Source organism: Podarcis tiliguerta, assembly GCF_965153285.1.
Source record: "Podarcis tiliguerta genome assembly, chromosome: 5".
NCBI lineage: Eukaryota > Metazoa > Chordata > Lepidosauria > Squamata > Lacertidae > Podarcis > Podarcis tiliguerta.
This window is the reverse complement of record NC_139538.1, coordinates 79,131,216-79,147,079: the sequence shown is the minus strand read 5'-3', so window position 1 is coordinate 79,147,079 and position 15,864 is coordinate 79,131,216. Positions and strand designations below refer to the sequence as shown.

General features: G+C 44.2%; 1 protein-coding gene across 20 annotated transcripts in view; it reads left to right on the top strand.

Annotated features, from left to right (window-relative positions):
* ZMIZ1 (zinc finger MIZ-type containing 1) overlaps positions 1-15,864 on the top strand; it is a 368,324-nt gene that overhangs the window by 275,897 nt on the left and 76,563 nt on the right. For 2 of the 20 annotated variants that reach the window (XM_083440349.1, XM_083440348.1), the window contains exon 1: positions 166-278. The exons of 16 other annotated variants lie outside the window; for them this stretch is intronic. The gene's annotated coding sequence lies outside the window, so the exon portion shown is untranslated. Of the gene's footprint in view, positions 1-165; positions 279-333; positions 459-15,864 lie in introns of those variants that run through there. 2 more of the 20 variants (XM_083440350.1, XM_083440352.1) reach the window with 2 other exon arrangements.

Here is a 15,864-nt window from a genome sequence, read left to right as displayed (position 1 = left end):
AAGCTGAACCTGATTCTCCCTTTATTGTCTCTGGAGGGTTGTCGCTGGCAGCACAAATAGCCTGTTGGCAAGTACGGCATGAGCCCATTAGCAAGGCTCCATCTGTGATTGGTTTTGCCTGGAAACCGGGAGACAAGCGATGAATAATTGATGTGTGTTGTGCAGGAGCTGGACAGGCAAAGAAAAAGAGCGAGAGCGCAGGATGCCCTCGGAGAGGGGGGAGAGAGAGAGCAGACTCGAAAAATAGCTACTGGCTGCCTTGCGCTGCTGAGATTAAGGTAGCCCTGGCTTTCTTTGTTCTGCAACTACATGCTTTCTTTCTGCCTAGAAGTGTTTTCAGATAGATGTGGCCTTCCCCCCCACCCCACCCTCCTTGCAACAGAAGAGAGGGAGAAACACCTCCCCCCTCCAGGTTGGGGAGTGGAGGACGCCAGTTTCGACTGAAATAGAACTTGTGGGTAAGTTGGCATCTGCGTGGGGGGGGGTGCATGTGTGTTGTGTGTGAGTGTGGGCTCACTCCAGCTTCTCTGACCTGTGTGTGTGTGTGTGTGCAAGAGAGAGAGCATGTCTCTGGGTGCGTGCTTGCGCGTGCGTGAGGCAGAGAGAGAGAGATTGAGAGAGAGAGCATTGTGGGTAGAAGTGTGTTGTCAGATGGCAAAGGCAGCACCAGGGGATGAAAGACAGGACTCCACTCGCAAACTAGGGCATGTTTTTATACAGCTTCTGTTCAGATTGCATTCCCATTTTTCGTGAAACAGTCTATATGGGTTTTGGGGTGTGAGTGCGGTTGGGATATGTGTTTGTGGTTTGCGGTTGTTGGTTCCCCCCCCCCCCCATTAGTGTGTGTTTTTGTCTGGGGGTGATTTTATTTTAAGGGGAGAAACCCTGCCCTGTGCAGCCAGGTATTTGACAAGATGTTGATACTTTAATTTATTTAGCTAGTAACCATGGTGAACAGAGTGCATGCAAGGCTACGGTGGCCTTCCTCTTCAACCTCAGCATGTCTGCGCTGCCCAAAATTACTAGATTACTAAATACCAAGCAGCTGGGATATCAGGCAGCACTGTTGTGCTTCAACTCTTTCAAGATCATTGCCATCATTTTGAAAATTAATTGCTTTGTATCAGGCTTTTGGCAAACATGCCTCCGTGAACAATCTTTCAAGGATGCTTCTTAGTTTCAGCTGGGAAGGTATCTAAAAGTTGAGTGTAGTTTGTATTGTTGACATTTCATGAATACATTTAAAGGCTATTAAGCAAGCCTAAAATCTGCAGTCACTGGAAGAACCGAGATACTAGAATTCCACATGCTTGTTCCAAGGGACGTGTTTTGTTTTAGTTTTGAGTATTGAATGAATTGGGGGGGGGGAGTGTGATTGCTCACAACTGGCTAGAGAAATCAGTCCTTAATAGGACCCGAAATCTGGCACTGCAGAGTTTCAGTTTTAGCTTAGCAAGCAGCAAAATAAGGGCTGCAGCATGTTAGGGAAAGCTGTGCCAATGTTTTGGTTTGTGCACCTGAGTGACGTCACCGTTTAACTGAGATGGAGTTTCAGCACTGGCAGCCTCCATCAATTTGCTGAGTGAAGTAGGTGTGCTTTGCAATAAACGGCTTGATTTGCAGGTTTCTGTGGCTGGATAGAGCATTGTTTTTTTCCTATTGCTTGGGGCCTGATTCTTAGAAGGGGTGGGATTCATTCCAGCGTTCTCGTGCAGGTCATGCAATTAGCAGCAACTGATGCGTAGCTGAACTAAGGCCAGTTGGGGCCTTTTAATGGCCGTTAGCAAAGTCTTGTCATCCCAGAGTGGCTTTAACTGAACTTTCAATGTAATAAATTAAGGGGAGCTATCATAGTCTTAACAGGTGTCAGGCTGAAGAATCATATAAATGTGGCATTTACTGAGTACAAGAAATGTTTTGCAAAATAGTGTGAGGGGGAAACAGTCTTTCAAAAGATCTTAATCAGTTATCAAGATACTATTAAGAACTTTGTTATCTCCCCATGCCCTTTTTTGTGCCCTTTTTTGTGATGGAACAAGAGTCAGGTTGAGGATACAGGGGCCAAGTAGACCTTCTTGGCTTCAGGCTCTGATATCAGTCTCACTACTACATTCAGGGTCATGAAGTATCAACACACACACACACACACACACACACACACACCAGCAATATAATACAATTACTGTATTCGGGAAGGTTTTGTTTTATTTTGATTGCTACCATTTCAGCCTTCCTCTGTAGCATGAACTGGGCTTGTTGTCTGGAAGCACCTGTATTCCTTAAATTTTGTAAGCACTTCCTTCAAGAGGCATCCTTGTTTATGCCACAGATAAGGCAGAGCAAGTTGTAAAAGGGATTTTTGTTTAGCGTTGGTGTGGAAGGTTTTGTTGCAAGGGGAAAGGGTTGGACTGGATATCCTTTAGGTCTGTGGGAGCCCTGTGAGGCAAAGCTTTGAAACTTTGTGTACATCACTGCAAAAGGTCTATTGGTATGATGGATGGAGCATGGGTGCATGAAGGCAGGAAGCTTTCAGGTGCAGTGCATCTGTATGAACTCTGCTTACAAAAGTACATCGAACCTCTCTCACACGCATACAGTCATACCTCGGGTTGAAGTAGCTTCAGGATGAATATTTTCGAATTGCACTCCACAGCGACCTGGAAGTAATGGAGTGCGTTACATCTGGATTTCACCGCTCGCGCATGCGGAGATGCTCAAAATGATGTCACGCGCATGCGCGGAAGCGGCAAAACAGGACACGCAGACGTGCAGTTGTGTGTTACATTCGCTTCAGGATGCGAACGGGGCTCCAGAACGGATCCCGTTCGCATCCAGAGGTACCACTGTATACCATAAAGGCTGAGCCACCCAGCCTTCAAAGGGGAGGGCCAAATTTGCCTTGCCAGAAAAAGTGCTCCCAAAAAGTACATTAATTTACTTTTCCCCATAGGAATGAATCTTGGGAGTGTGAGCTTGCCATCCAGGTGTTTTTGCTCTATTGCATTTTTTAAAAAAAATGATGACTATATTTACATATATTCATTTTCCCATTCAGATCTGATCATTATTTCAGTTCATCTTAGGCTCCTCAGAGCTGTTTTACTTTATACATTTTTGAAATAAAATGTATGACAGCTCACAGAATTGTTCAGACATCTTGGTAAGAGTCCTGGGTGCATGCATGCCCCTTACTAAACATGAGGAGAGAGTAATATCTGATCCAAGCTGTAGTACATTCAGTATATCATTTTCTTGATGGTACAACCAAAAAAATCCCTCAGTCTTTACTGGGATGAACTGGGGGAAGGGATGAAGCTGTGACCAAATAAATGTGGTACGGTCTGGATTAGATTTTATTTCTGCAGTGGGGAGGCAGCAGGACTATCATAGGATTTACTCCTCCCCACCCCCCAGTAAGAAACCAATGAAAGGCACACCTTAATTCACTTTTCATTTGACAGAGGTCTGCTCCGTGTATCAAACTGTCAGATATTTCACCTTCTCTTTAGCACTTTTTATTAGAACTGTAGTGTTGGAAGGAATCCTGAGGATCATCTAGTCCAGCTCCCTGCAATGCAGGAATATTCAGATCTCACATATGGGGATCAAACCTGTAATCTTGATGGTGTCAGCACCATGCTCAAGCAGTTCTGAAGCTAGGAGCATGGCCTGAGAAAGGAAAAGGCTGAGTTTTTCCAGGTAGCTGACAAGCAGCAGATTTGGGCATCTGCAAAAATCTATTACTGTACAGTCATACCTCGGGTTGAATGTGCTTCGGGATGAGCGCGTTCAAGTTGCACTCCACAGCAACCCGGAAGTAACGGAGCGCGATACTTCTGGGTTTCGCTGCTTGTGCATGCGCAGACGCTCACAATGACGTCACGCGCATGTGCAGAAGCTGCAAAAAACGACGCGCACGTGTGCAGGCGTGCAGTCGCTGGTTACGTCTGCTTCTAGATGCAAACGGGGCTCTGGAATGGATCCCGTTCACATCTAGAGGTACCACTGTATCTCTTTTTCAAACTAAGGACTAGACTAGTAATGGTTGCTTGGATGCCTTCCTGCTCCCTCATGCTATACTTTTATATTTGAAGTAAAATAGATATTACAAGAACACCATGAGTCTTGACTACTCTCTCATCACAGGAGAAGCCTGAGCCCCCTCTGCTTCCTAGCCTCCCTCCACTGCTGCTTCAGTGCCTCTCTGCCACAGACTCTCCCTGCCCCCTGAGCCCTGCTACCTTTTCACCTCCTCCTCCCAGTCTTCTTCCCCTTCTGACTACTCACCCTAGTCCCACCAAAACTCCCTGGACTCTGAGCCTTTTTCCCTTGGTTCCTCCCACCATCCCTCTGCATCCAACCAGTCCCTGACACCTACAGGCAGTCCTTACATTTTGCAGCCAGGGACATGAATTACAATTCACATTACTGCATTAGAATGAATCGCTGTAGGTCAAACCAAGAATACCATCACCATTTTGAGTTTTTTACTGAAAAGCTATCTTATCTACACACAAACACACACACACACACACACACACACACACACACACACAGTTAGATGTTGAACCTTCATAAAACTATCTTTCTTTTGCTTCCTTTTACCTCAAAGGCTATTTCACACATTCCACAATGGCAAACTCAGATTTCCCCCTACTGTATTGTCACTTTGACAGGGAGATACTGTCAGTCACAGTTCTCTGCTCAGTGTGCCTATATGATGCACATGTCTTTGCAACACCTGTCTGTCACATTGCATTTGAGGTACGCACACCCAAAACTTGATACACGTAAAATTAAAAAAGTTATCTGTGAAATCGTCCTAAACGGATAGGCATGTTAGCATCATTGTTAGCGCTTCATGCACCTGATGAAGTGGAAGGTAACCTATGAAAACTGATGCCATGATAAAATGGTTAGTCTTTAAGGTGCAACAACACTCTTTGCAAGTTTCACCGTCACCTTTTCTTTTCCCTTGATTGTGACTTCCTGCGGGAATATTTCCCATACTGGGGCAGCTGTCCAGCATAATGCTATTGTTCCAAATTCTATGGGAGCATATCCTTGGAAACATTTTCACACCACTGGAATTTTAAAATTTGATCCCCCCCCAAAAAAAATTTTTTTTATAGCAGCAAGCATTTTACCTTTGCACTTCTCCTGCACTTTAGCCTCTCTTTAGAGTACCACAGAGAGCAATTTAAGGATTTTCCCAGCTCTTCCAACAGGAGACCTGCAAAAGAGCTTATAAACACAAAAGGTATCCATCAGTCAGTTTTCAGAGTCCTTCAGAGGCTACTGAGAATGTAACACTTGTGTCTTAAGATACTTACACATGTCTTTATCCAAGCAAAGATGCATATTTTACAGAACTCTGTGAAAACCACCTGGCTGATACGCATCTTCCATGGGAAAAGTGGTGCATTGCACTATCCTCCTATATAAAGTTTACACACAATTTTTAGATCTTATGAAATAAACAATGGAAATTCCTGACGGTCAGTGCCCCTCCCAGGAAAGTCAGGGACAGCCACACATTTCAACTATCACATTTTTTGTGTGTGTGTACACCTAAATGTGTAATGCCTAAGAAGGTGGAACATGAATGCAGGAAAAGTATGTCTGCAGACTTTTACGCACCTCAGAGAGCTCAGATGGCCCATGGCTCCCTATCAGGTGTGCACTCAGTGGGAAACTTGGATAGGTTTCAATGTGCCCCTTGGAGAAATGTGAATCCCTCGGAGAGAGGGGCAGATTCAATGATAGTTCTGACAATAAACCATCCAGTAAGGAGAAGTGTGTGGATTTTGAGCCCCATCTGCTTTACAGACCACCTTCCTCCTAAAGGCGTGTAGGAGAAAAGGAACAGTGATTGTTTCATCTGCGCCACCCTGTAGCCATGGTCTACAGGGCCTTTAGCTGACGTTCTCCCTCTTCCTTAGCAAACTCCATGGATAGTTTTTATATCCAGCACCTTCCCCCATTCCTCCTCCATCCATGGTCGAAGCAGAGCAGCTGGTTTCCAGTTGCTGCATAGTAAGTTGCCGTAGAGGATTATTTGTGCACAATTGTGTAGAAAATCCCAGTTAAGGGAGACAACTTTGGTGACTAAAGCAATGATGGAGGCAAAACACTGTTGGGAATAAGATATTGTGTGGCTAGGAGAATGGCCACTAGAGATGTCATTTGTCCAATATCTCTTGCTGCAGTAGAAAAATTGATTTCTTAGAGAAACAGATTAGAAATTAATCCATTTATTTGGATTCCAGGGACCACCTAAATAACGCTTGGTGGCTGTGAAATCCCTGTTATCCATGTGGTCCAAAGTGGGGGTGTCTGCCTGGAGGATGATCACTGACACCTGGCCTCATGATCCTTGGACAGTGTTTCTCTTCCTCACTTCATAATAGTTCCATAGGTCACCCTGGAAAGGGCTTGAACAAGCCAACAGAGACCTGCCAAGATAGATAAATGTCTGAAGAAAGCTGGCCCGTTATCAAAAGTGTTGGAATTAGCTGAACAAGCCCCTGAGCCAGGAAATTCACGTAACCTTAAGAGTTGGTTGGGCTCTCATGAAACGAAAGCGTTCTGCAATGATAAGAGGCACACAAACGTGCCATAAAATAACACAGTGATTACTGTTAAGTTGCGGCGAGGAGAGCACATCATTCATCATCCATATGAAAGCAGCCAGCTGGTCTGGCACACACCTAGGCTCTTTTGAGGACTAAATCCACTACTCTGTCTTTTCATAGTCTTAATTTAGGATGCAAGTTTGCCTTTTTGAATCATGCTAAAGCCCATCTAACCCAACGTTCTCTTTCCAACAGCAGCCAGACAGATGCTGCTGGAATCTTGTAAGCAGGGCCTGGTGGTCGCATTCTTCCCCAGCAGCTGGTACTTAAGGCTGAATCAAACTTTATAGTGTCAGCTCAGGGCAAGAAGCTGCTTTGTTCTAATGAGGTCTCCCTGTGCATGATTATAGGAAGGTGCCTTGCACTTTTACTCTCCTAATGCCAATGTTGGTTTAGTTCTTCAACTGCATGCGAGGAGCTCCACCTGTGGAACAGATGGTTGGTGCTTAAAGCAGAAGAGGGTTTTTAAAAAAAAAACTTTGAGAAGCACTAATTAAAGTTAATAGGCCTCTTTCATATAGTTGACATCATAATATTGTGGTACTTTTGGTTTAGAAATTGGCTCCATGAGATCATAGGGCAATATGGAGCATTAGTGAAAATCCCACATGTATAATATCATTTGGCATAGCTTGCTGCTGAAGCTCAAAGTAAATGTGATTAGAGGCCAGTTATCTCGTTGCTTTCCTTCCACTGCCTTAGCTTAACACCTGTTAAATAGGTTGACAGAGAGGTGCCTCTTTCCAGACTAAAGGCAGGTTTGCACTCCTTGGACATATGTGAGGACATCATGTGCATATATCTACTACAGAAAGATGCATGTACAGTGTGACACTTTTTTATGAGGCAGACACGTGTATTTTGGCTCTGATCCACCCTGCCCTCACCCATTACCCACAGTCCCCAGGCACTGAGCTTTCACTTTAAAAAGAGAGAGCCAACTTTTAGCATGCGTAAAACCTGAGATATGTTACAGAAAGTACAGTGGCTGTTCTCATTTTTGTGTGTGAGAAATTAGTCTTCTCTACTCTTTCCGTGTCTTACTTTTGCCTCCTTCCAAAAAAATATGGCAGATGCCCATATCTCTGAAATTTCTGCAAACCTCTTGAACAGAGATGACTTGAGAAGAATCCTAGATGGCACCTCTCCTGTTGGTAAAATTATAATGAATGATTGACCATTTGCTGTACTTCTGAGATTTTTCCTGCGGCCAGAAATGTCTTTCAAAGGGTCATTACCTGGATTTGCCACTGAGAGTACACTCAAACGGAAACGGTAACCCAGAATAGTAAAGTGTCCCATTTAGACTTTACGTATTTTAGGTTTACACACAAAATATCATATGTGTAGACCTATGCAGCATGGCAAATTACGTTTGAGTCTGAGGAGAATATAAAAAGCAGTTTGTGATATGGAGCAAGTCTTAACACCAGAAATGGTGCTAATGTCCTAAGTGACCTCAGGTGCTTCCTAATTCATCAGTTGGAATTTGGGTTCTTCTCTTTTAAGTTGCAGCTCTGATTGTGTTTCAGTAATACTGTTGTGCTTTCTGTTATCTGGCAGCTTAAGAAATTTCAATCTGTCTTCATAGCAGGGCATATCACCAGGACTTCCAGGAAGAGACTGCAATGATTTACTTATTCATGCAAACTCCGCCGGTTTATGGAGTCTTGATATTGCTTGATCTGTCAGCAGAATTTGATTCTATTGATCATGGAACACTATTTGACTGCCTGGAGCACCCTGTCAGTCTCCAATGCCCTGTTAATGGAGTTCACTTGTGATATTTTCCTGCTACCTCATTTTGCTGCTGTCAATAGTTCTATCTCTGATCCTTTCACTATACAAGATGATATGCTAGGATTGAGGGGTGGGCGGGCAGGAGAGATAACTTGAAGCCCTAGAGGAAATATCCAAACCACAATCTGAGGTTTATGACAAACTCCATATGTATCCCGACCCACACATCTGTAGGAAGAAGGTAATTTGCTCTTATCAGTAGGTATTTGCTCTTAAGTGTTGGACAGCCTTTCAATTCTGAAGTCTAATAAAAACAGGAATGCTCGAGACTCTTCATTCCTTATTGCCAGGAGCAAGGAAAAGAAGGCAGAGAAGGGCTGCCCTCTCCTGTCTTTCAGACCACGTTTCATTACTCCTTAAGAGCATATATATTTCTAGTCAACTAACACTTTCTGAACTCTGAGGCCCAGTCCAGATGTTTGGGTCTGCAACAATATCATTTGCATAGTGGAAGCTGAGACAAAGTATGAGAACATTGCATTCCTTGAACCATGCACACAACCTCTTGTGCAATCCAGTCAATTGCATGCATACATATATATGTGATTTACCACATCTTTGTGATCATTGCACCGCTTTGGGGTAAGAATAGGATCACGCCTATCAAGCAAATCATTCAAATATACTTGCCCAACTTGCTGCTGTGGGCTCAGACATCTGGTCTTGAATAACGTAGATGTGTATTACAGGCATGCCTGCCAAAGGCACAAATCCCTTTGCTTGAAAAGGAGGAGGGATTGTTTTGATCAGCATTGAGAATATTGCTGTAGTAATTTTGAAGGATAAAAATTATCTTAAATACAGTGCAGTTTAGTCTTGAATATATCCAAGAAGGAACCTTTGAAACTTTGAAATCTCCCCTGAAATTTGAAATGGTGCCTCTACTTCTGACTTTTCCTTTACACAACTTCTTTCTGCATTTCACCCCCCCCCAAAAAAAAATCCTCTTTCACGAATAAACAAACCCAAAGGTTATCTTTGGAGAAATGTCCAAACTATGCCGTCAAGCTTCTGACCATGTATGGAAATTTGCTGTTTCTATTTTAATCTGTTCTTCAGATGATGCTCAGTTGTGTTCAGACTGAACTCTTGAAAAATTAATAGTCCGCTGATTGGCCTGGTAACATAGGGTACAATGCAGCCAGTGTTAGGCACTGTCTCCTGTAGGAATCAGTGGGACTGAATGAGTTTTACCTTTGCCTGGATCGCAATTGAGGGCATTCACAGGCCATCTAATCACTTCCATTGTCAACACGGTGACACATTTTTCATACAGAAAGGTGAAGAATAGGACTCGCTATGTGTCACCTGCAGCGCAATAAAGCATGGGTAAATTGCTCCATGCCACGCAATTATTTGGGTTATCAGGAGAAGCAAGTAGCTTTGAGTGAAATGTGTGTATTTAAGTAGAGGGCTTCTTCGCACATTGCATTTTATATATTGTAAGTACGAACAGCCTATAGGGATAAATTGGCTGCATCATTGAGACAACTGGGTCCAGACATGTGTATTATAAATACATTCACTCAGCTGTCTGGATCCTTTGTGACACTCTGTTGAGTGTATTTCAGTGGCCTTGTCCCACTGCCCTATTCAAAGAAACCCATATATTCTAGTAACAGATGTTAAAAGCTTTCAGTGACTTGAAATGAAGTTAAAAGGTTACACCATCTTAAAATCTTGATAAAAATGTCTACAGGCTATTGTGTTGCAGGTTTAAATTATTTGAAAATAAGGAATTGCTTTGGTGAATAAAGATTGGGTAGTGAAAGAATGTTTACTTTCTGTATATTATGCTGCTTTATCATATAAAATTACTAAAGATTAGGGATGTCATTTCAGATTCTGTTGGAGAGGTTTGGCCAGATTAGTTGGCCAGAGCATAGTGCTGATAACCCCAAGGTTGCAGGTTTGATCCCCATAAGGGGCAGCTGCATATTCCTGCATTGCAGGAGGTTGGACTAGATCAGGGGTGTCAAACTCAAATTCATCGGGGGCCGCATCAGCAGTTTGGTCACCCTCAAAGGGCCGGTTGTATCTGTAGGATTTACAGTACAGGAGAGAAGGGTTCAGGCAGCCGTTGGATCTGTCACATCACAGGATGGCATGCGCTCAATATAAAAACAAGTGGAGGTTTCCTGAATGCATGTAAAGTGGAGGTTTCCTGTGTAGAACGGCCGGCGCCGCTAGAGGGCAGACGTTCTCTGGCTTGTAGGCTGCCGCGCATGCGCTGAAGAGGCGGCTTTCTTGTGTCAAAAAAAAAAGAGTGAGAATAAAAGGTGAAGGCTGGCGGCCGGCGGCGGCTACATGGGCCACATGATGAGGTCTGGTGGGCCGGATTCGGCCCGTGGGCCTTGTGTTTGACACCCGTGGACTAGATGATCCTCAGGGTCCCTCCCAACTTTAAAAATTCAGTGGTTCAGGGTTCTTCAGCAAGGTTTAGAGGCCCGGTTTTGACTGTATTCCAGGCTAAATTGTCTTCTCTCCTCTGTCTTCTCCACTCAGTAAGTGCTAAAGCCTTTGCCATGTACATTTTCTTCATAGAAAATGCATAAGCCACCAATGCACTTCCCTGGATCATAGCCAGTCATATAAAGCTTGTAGCAAATAAGCACTGTCGGGGCTCATTGCCCTTCTTACCTTTTTTCTTCATTTCTAGGCACAGGTCTGGGCTGTCCAGGTCTGTTTCCGAGCAGCGGTGATTTCCCTTGGAAAACCTGGTTTTTACCTCTGAATCGGAGCAAATGGCAATCAGGTTTTCTGCAGATTGCCATTTGCTCTGATTCAGCAGTAAAACACGGATTTTCCTGGGGAAAGCGGGGGGGGGGGGGAATACTCAGAAAGCACAGAGCCCCAGGTAAGTGTGGATGACCCCTCAATAACACCTCTGCATTGCAGTCGATAGCTGTAGCAACTACTGCAGGAAGTAATAATAATAATAATAATAATCAGATAATTAATAATAACATATTAAATTTAAAAAATGCAATCTTTTTATTCCCACGTGCTTAGTGGCAAGATAGCGCAATATCAGTCATGGCTTGTAACTTTTAATTTCCTGGGGCAGCACAGTGTTTCTGATTATTGGCAGGTGCCCGTTGGCGCTCTTTGCCACTCTCCTTGCTATCTGCAGACTTATTGCCTACAAATGGTTTGGTGATCACATTGTCCATTCAAAGCTATATCTGTTGTTAGACATGGTTGTTATGCACTCCAGATGAGGCAGTAGATTAGATCAGTGTTTAAGGGCGAATGACATCTAGTTTGTAATGCAAAAGACAGAAAATACTGGAAGGGAACAAATGAGTTAGTTGCTTGCACAGTATAGTACGGTAGTGAATTCAGCTGAGCTGTGGAGTTTACACGAGCCACTGCTACTGCTTAGCAGTGGAGGCTAATAGCAGGCTGGGCACCAGGATCTGTCCGTCAGGATGTGATCTAAGTGCCTTTTATTAACAGACTGCCTTGAAATGAACTTTAAATACAACAGAATTAGCTGCTTTCCATTCTGATTGGCAGAAGAAACACACGACACATGCCAAACAGAACCGAGGAAACAAACAAAACAAGAATGGCAGCTTCGTATCGCTTGACTCCCTGCAACTTTATCAGTGAAAACATCGTCAATCCTGCTTCCAGCTACAGGCTTGCAGATGTCAAAAACATGAGCACCTTTTGGAAAGGATGCGAGAATTTTTGATAAATTCAGTGGATAATTAATAAAACAAAAGAGAACCAGTTGGAAGGGGAAGTAGTCTCAGCAAGGCACTCTGCCCTCTTCATCCTAATGAAAGTGCATTAGGGGAAATGGGCAGGAGTAATTGTTCTTTTTCATGAAGACCAATTTAAAAGTCTATATCTGATCCCAGGCAAGGATTCTTGCAGCGGAGTCAGCCTATCAGTTCCAAGTACAGCAGCTCAGCAGGCTGGCTGTTCATCCAAGAGTGGTATTTTAGGAACCTCCTGAAATGCATTGCTTGGGCAACTCGTTCTTCAATTGCTGCTTTGCACAGGCCTCCTATAGATACTAATAGCCACTTTCAGACTCCAACAGAAGGTGTCTATTATGGGCTCTGTGAAGTTGCTCACTGAACATCAGGACCAGCAGGGGGAAGGAGGTTGCATGTATTTGTGAGGCTAGTGCAGAAGAGAATTGACAGAAAAGGGGACAACTTTGTAGGGAGCCCCCTTGAAAGAGAGTCCCAGAAAGTACAATCCACCTGGATTCATTCCACAAAAAAGGCTACTGTCCTTCTTCCTATTTATCCCAGCCCCATTTGTTTGTGGGGGTTTTCTGTGTATGTATAGGTTTCCCAATAACTTTGTTCTCATATCCTCCTCTCTTCTTCCCCCTATTCTCCTCCTTGCCCACATGCCTGCTACTTTGATTCCCAAGGCCTACTTTGGCAAAAAGCAATGATTATGAGCTTGCTGCTGCCGACTTGTCATGTCAAACCCCAAACCTAATCCCATGCTCAACAGCTCCAGCGGATGTCTCTCCTTGTTTTGTCTTCTCCAAATCTACTTTCCCTCCTTGGATTCTCTCAAATCCTCCTGTAGTCTTCAAGTCTTCCCATTGCGCCCGCTGGCCTTTTGTAAGGGCTAGGATAAAAAGATCTATGCAGTCATGTGACCAGGGGATTTTGGTGCATATGATCGCAATGCCCTAGGTTTTGACCTACAACTTCGATATATTTCTCTGGGTCTCCAGGGGAAGGTGTAAATATACAGGGACAGCACCAGGAGGGTAGCCTTTTTTTTATACTTGGCTTGAAATATTTTGCTGTTTGCTTAGCCCCATCCCTACGTCCAACAAGCTCCCCCCACCCCCAGACAAGCCTGGTGAGATCCTTTGTCCCCATCTGTTTCCTCTGAAAGCCACCCCTATCTCAGAATGCAGTCATTCCTTTGCTTCAAGCTCTGTTCCTGAATCTCGAGGTCTGAACCTTGGGGGATCGTGCCAAGCCTATGAATGAAAGTGGACCTCCTGCTTTATTAGAGGACCTCAGAGTAGAGTAGTAAAGTTTCTAATAATTTAATTAATAACTAAGGGAAGGTAACAATTATGATGATCTTGTGATGGGCTTGTGTCCATAAAGTCCTGCATGAGTAGGGTCATCTGCTTGTTCTGTCTACCATCTCCTCTTCCTCCAGCTTGAGATGAGAGTACCCTGCAGAAGAAGTGTGATCCATCCACCCTTCCACTTGCACGGAGGACCTGATAAGGCTGCATGGTTTCCTCTCTTGCATCCCCTTTCACTGCAAAATGAAAAGGATCTGGATCACTGCCCTCTCCTTTCACTGCATTTCAAGGAGGAGGAGGAGAGATGGTGATGGTTTTTTCCTTTGCACATCAGCAGTGCAGCATCCTCTCTCAGATGCCCACAGAATGTGAAAGAATATTCTACATCTCCTCTACTCCATTGTAACACAAAGCGGATTTTGCAGCTCTTTCTTTACCCCACCTCTAGCAAGTGGGGGGGGGGGGGCGGCAGCAAAGAATAATGATGATGGGCAGGCATAAAAACAGGTGAACTTGTGACCAAATCGCAGACATTTCAGAGCACAGAATATGACTTTCATTGCTAATGTATCTGATCTTTTGATTTTGTTTTTATTTATTTATTTATTTTTATTTAAGTTTGTTTAAAATGTTTTAACCTGCAGTTCATCATTGTGCACTGTCCCCAAGTGCTCTTATCACATTCAATTGGAAAATGGCACTTTAAATGAGAAACCGCTCCCCCTTGCTAAATGACGTGTAATTTAATATGTGAGGCAGAGCTAACAAAGTGATTTATTTGCAGTCTGTTCATCAAGCTTTTGACACAATCTATAGCATGCCCATTCTTTTGGTTTGGACTGACTGACAAATTAACAAACTTGCTTGTGCACTGCCACCATTAAGCATATTCATTTGGTGTGTCTTTTAAACTAATTTGTTTTGAGTGAGGTAAATTAATATTACATTGCCATTCATCAGTAAGAGGGAGGGGCATAAAAAAATTTCCCTGCCATATATCAGTTTTGGAGGGAAATAATTGTTGTATCAATATGGTTTTCAGGTTACCCTTCATTTACTTTCTACTGTGTTGTGCTGAACTATATAGAGCCAATCTGATAAAGCGTAGCCTTGCCCAACCTCCAGGGCATTTTTGGATTACAACTCCCATATGCCCTTGCCAGAATGCCCAATGGTCAGGAACAGTGGGATTTACTAGCATGCTGGGTGAATCCCAAGGTATGTAGAAGTACTAAAACTTTTTGGGGTGAGGGGAGCTGGCAAAAAACCCCAAAAACCACCAAATATGGCTCAATGAGCAATGAACATGCTCTGCAGCCTTTTAATGTCAGTTGTGGTTGGTTGGTTGGTTGGAAGGAAGGGGTAATGCAAACAATTACCTGAATGGGGCAACTGTGCCCCTGAAGGACCAGGTGCGCAGCCTGGGAGTCATTTTGGACTCACAGCTGCCCATGGAGGTGCAGGTCAGTTCTGTGTACAGGGCAGCTGTCTACCAACTCCATCTGGTATGCAGGCTGAGGCCCTACCTGCCCGCGGACTGTCTCGCCAGAGTGGTGCATGCTCTAGTTATCTCTCACTTGGATTACTGCAATGCGCTCTGCGTGGGGCTACCTTTGAAGGTGACCCGGAAACTACAACTAATCCAGAATGCGGCAGCTAGACCTGTGACTGGGAGCGGCCGCTGAGACCATATAACACCGGTCCTGAAAGACCTACATTGGCTCCCAGTACGTTTCCGAGCACAATTCAAAGTGTTGGTGCTGACCTTTAAAGCCCTAAATGGCCTCGGTTCAGTATACCTGAAGGAGTGTCTCCACCCCCATCGTTCTGCCCGGACACTGAGGTCCAGCGCCGAGGGCCTTCTGGCTGTTCCCTCACTGCGAGAAGCAAAGCTACAGGGAACCAGGTAGAGGGCCTTCTTGGTGGTGGCGTCTGCCCTGTGGAATGCCCTCCCATCAAAGAAATAAACAACTACCTGATATTTAGAAGACATCTGAAGGCGGTCCTTTTTTAGGGAAGTTTTTAATGTGTGAGATTTTAATGTATTTTTAATCTTTGTTGGAAGCCGCCCAGAGTGGCTGGGGAAACCCAGCCAGATGGGCAGGGTACAAATAATAAATAATAAATTGTTGTTGTTGTTGTTGTTGTTGTTGGAAGATTGTAGGGATGGCTGACTAGAACCCTAAACAGGAGCACTCTAGACTACTGGGAAAAGCTCTGCCAGACAGTACAGTGAGGATGCAATGGAGGCAGCAAAGTATGCCTTGTTTGTTGCCTTCACTGCCACTGAGTAGGCCAAAAGTGTCCAGAGTCAATGCTTGAGATTGCTTCTTTGCCATTGAGTCTAATTCTAGATTATACACGAACGCCGGTGGCTCAGGAGTATTGGGTATCACCGGTCTGTGT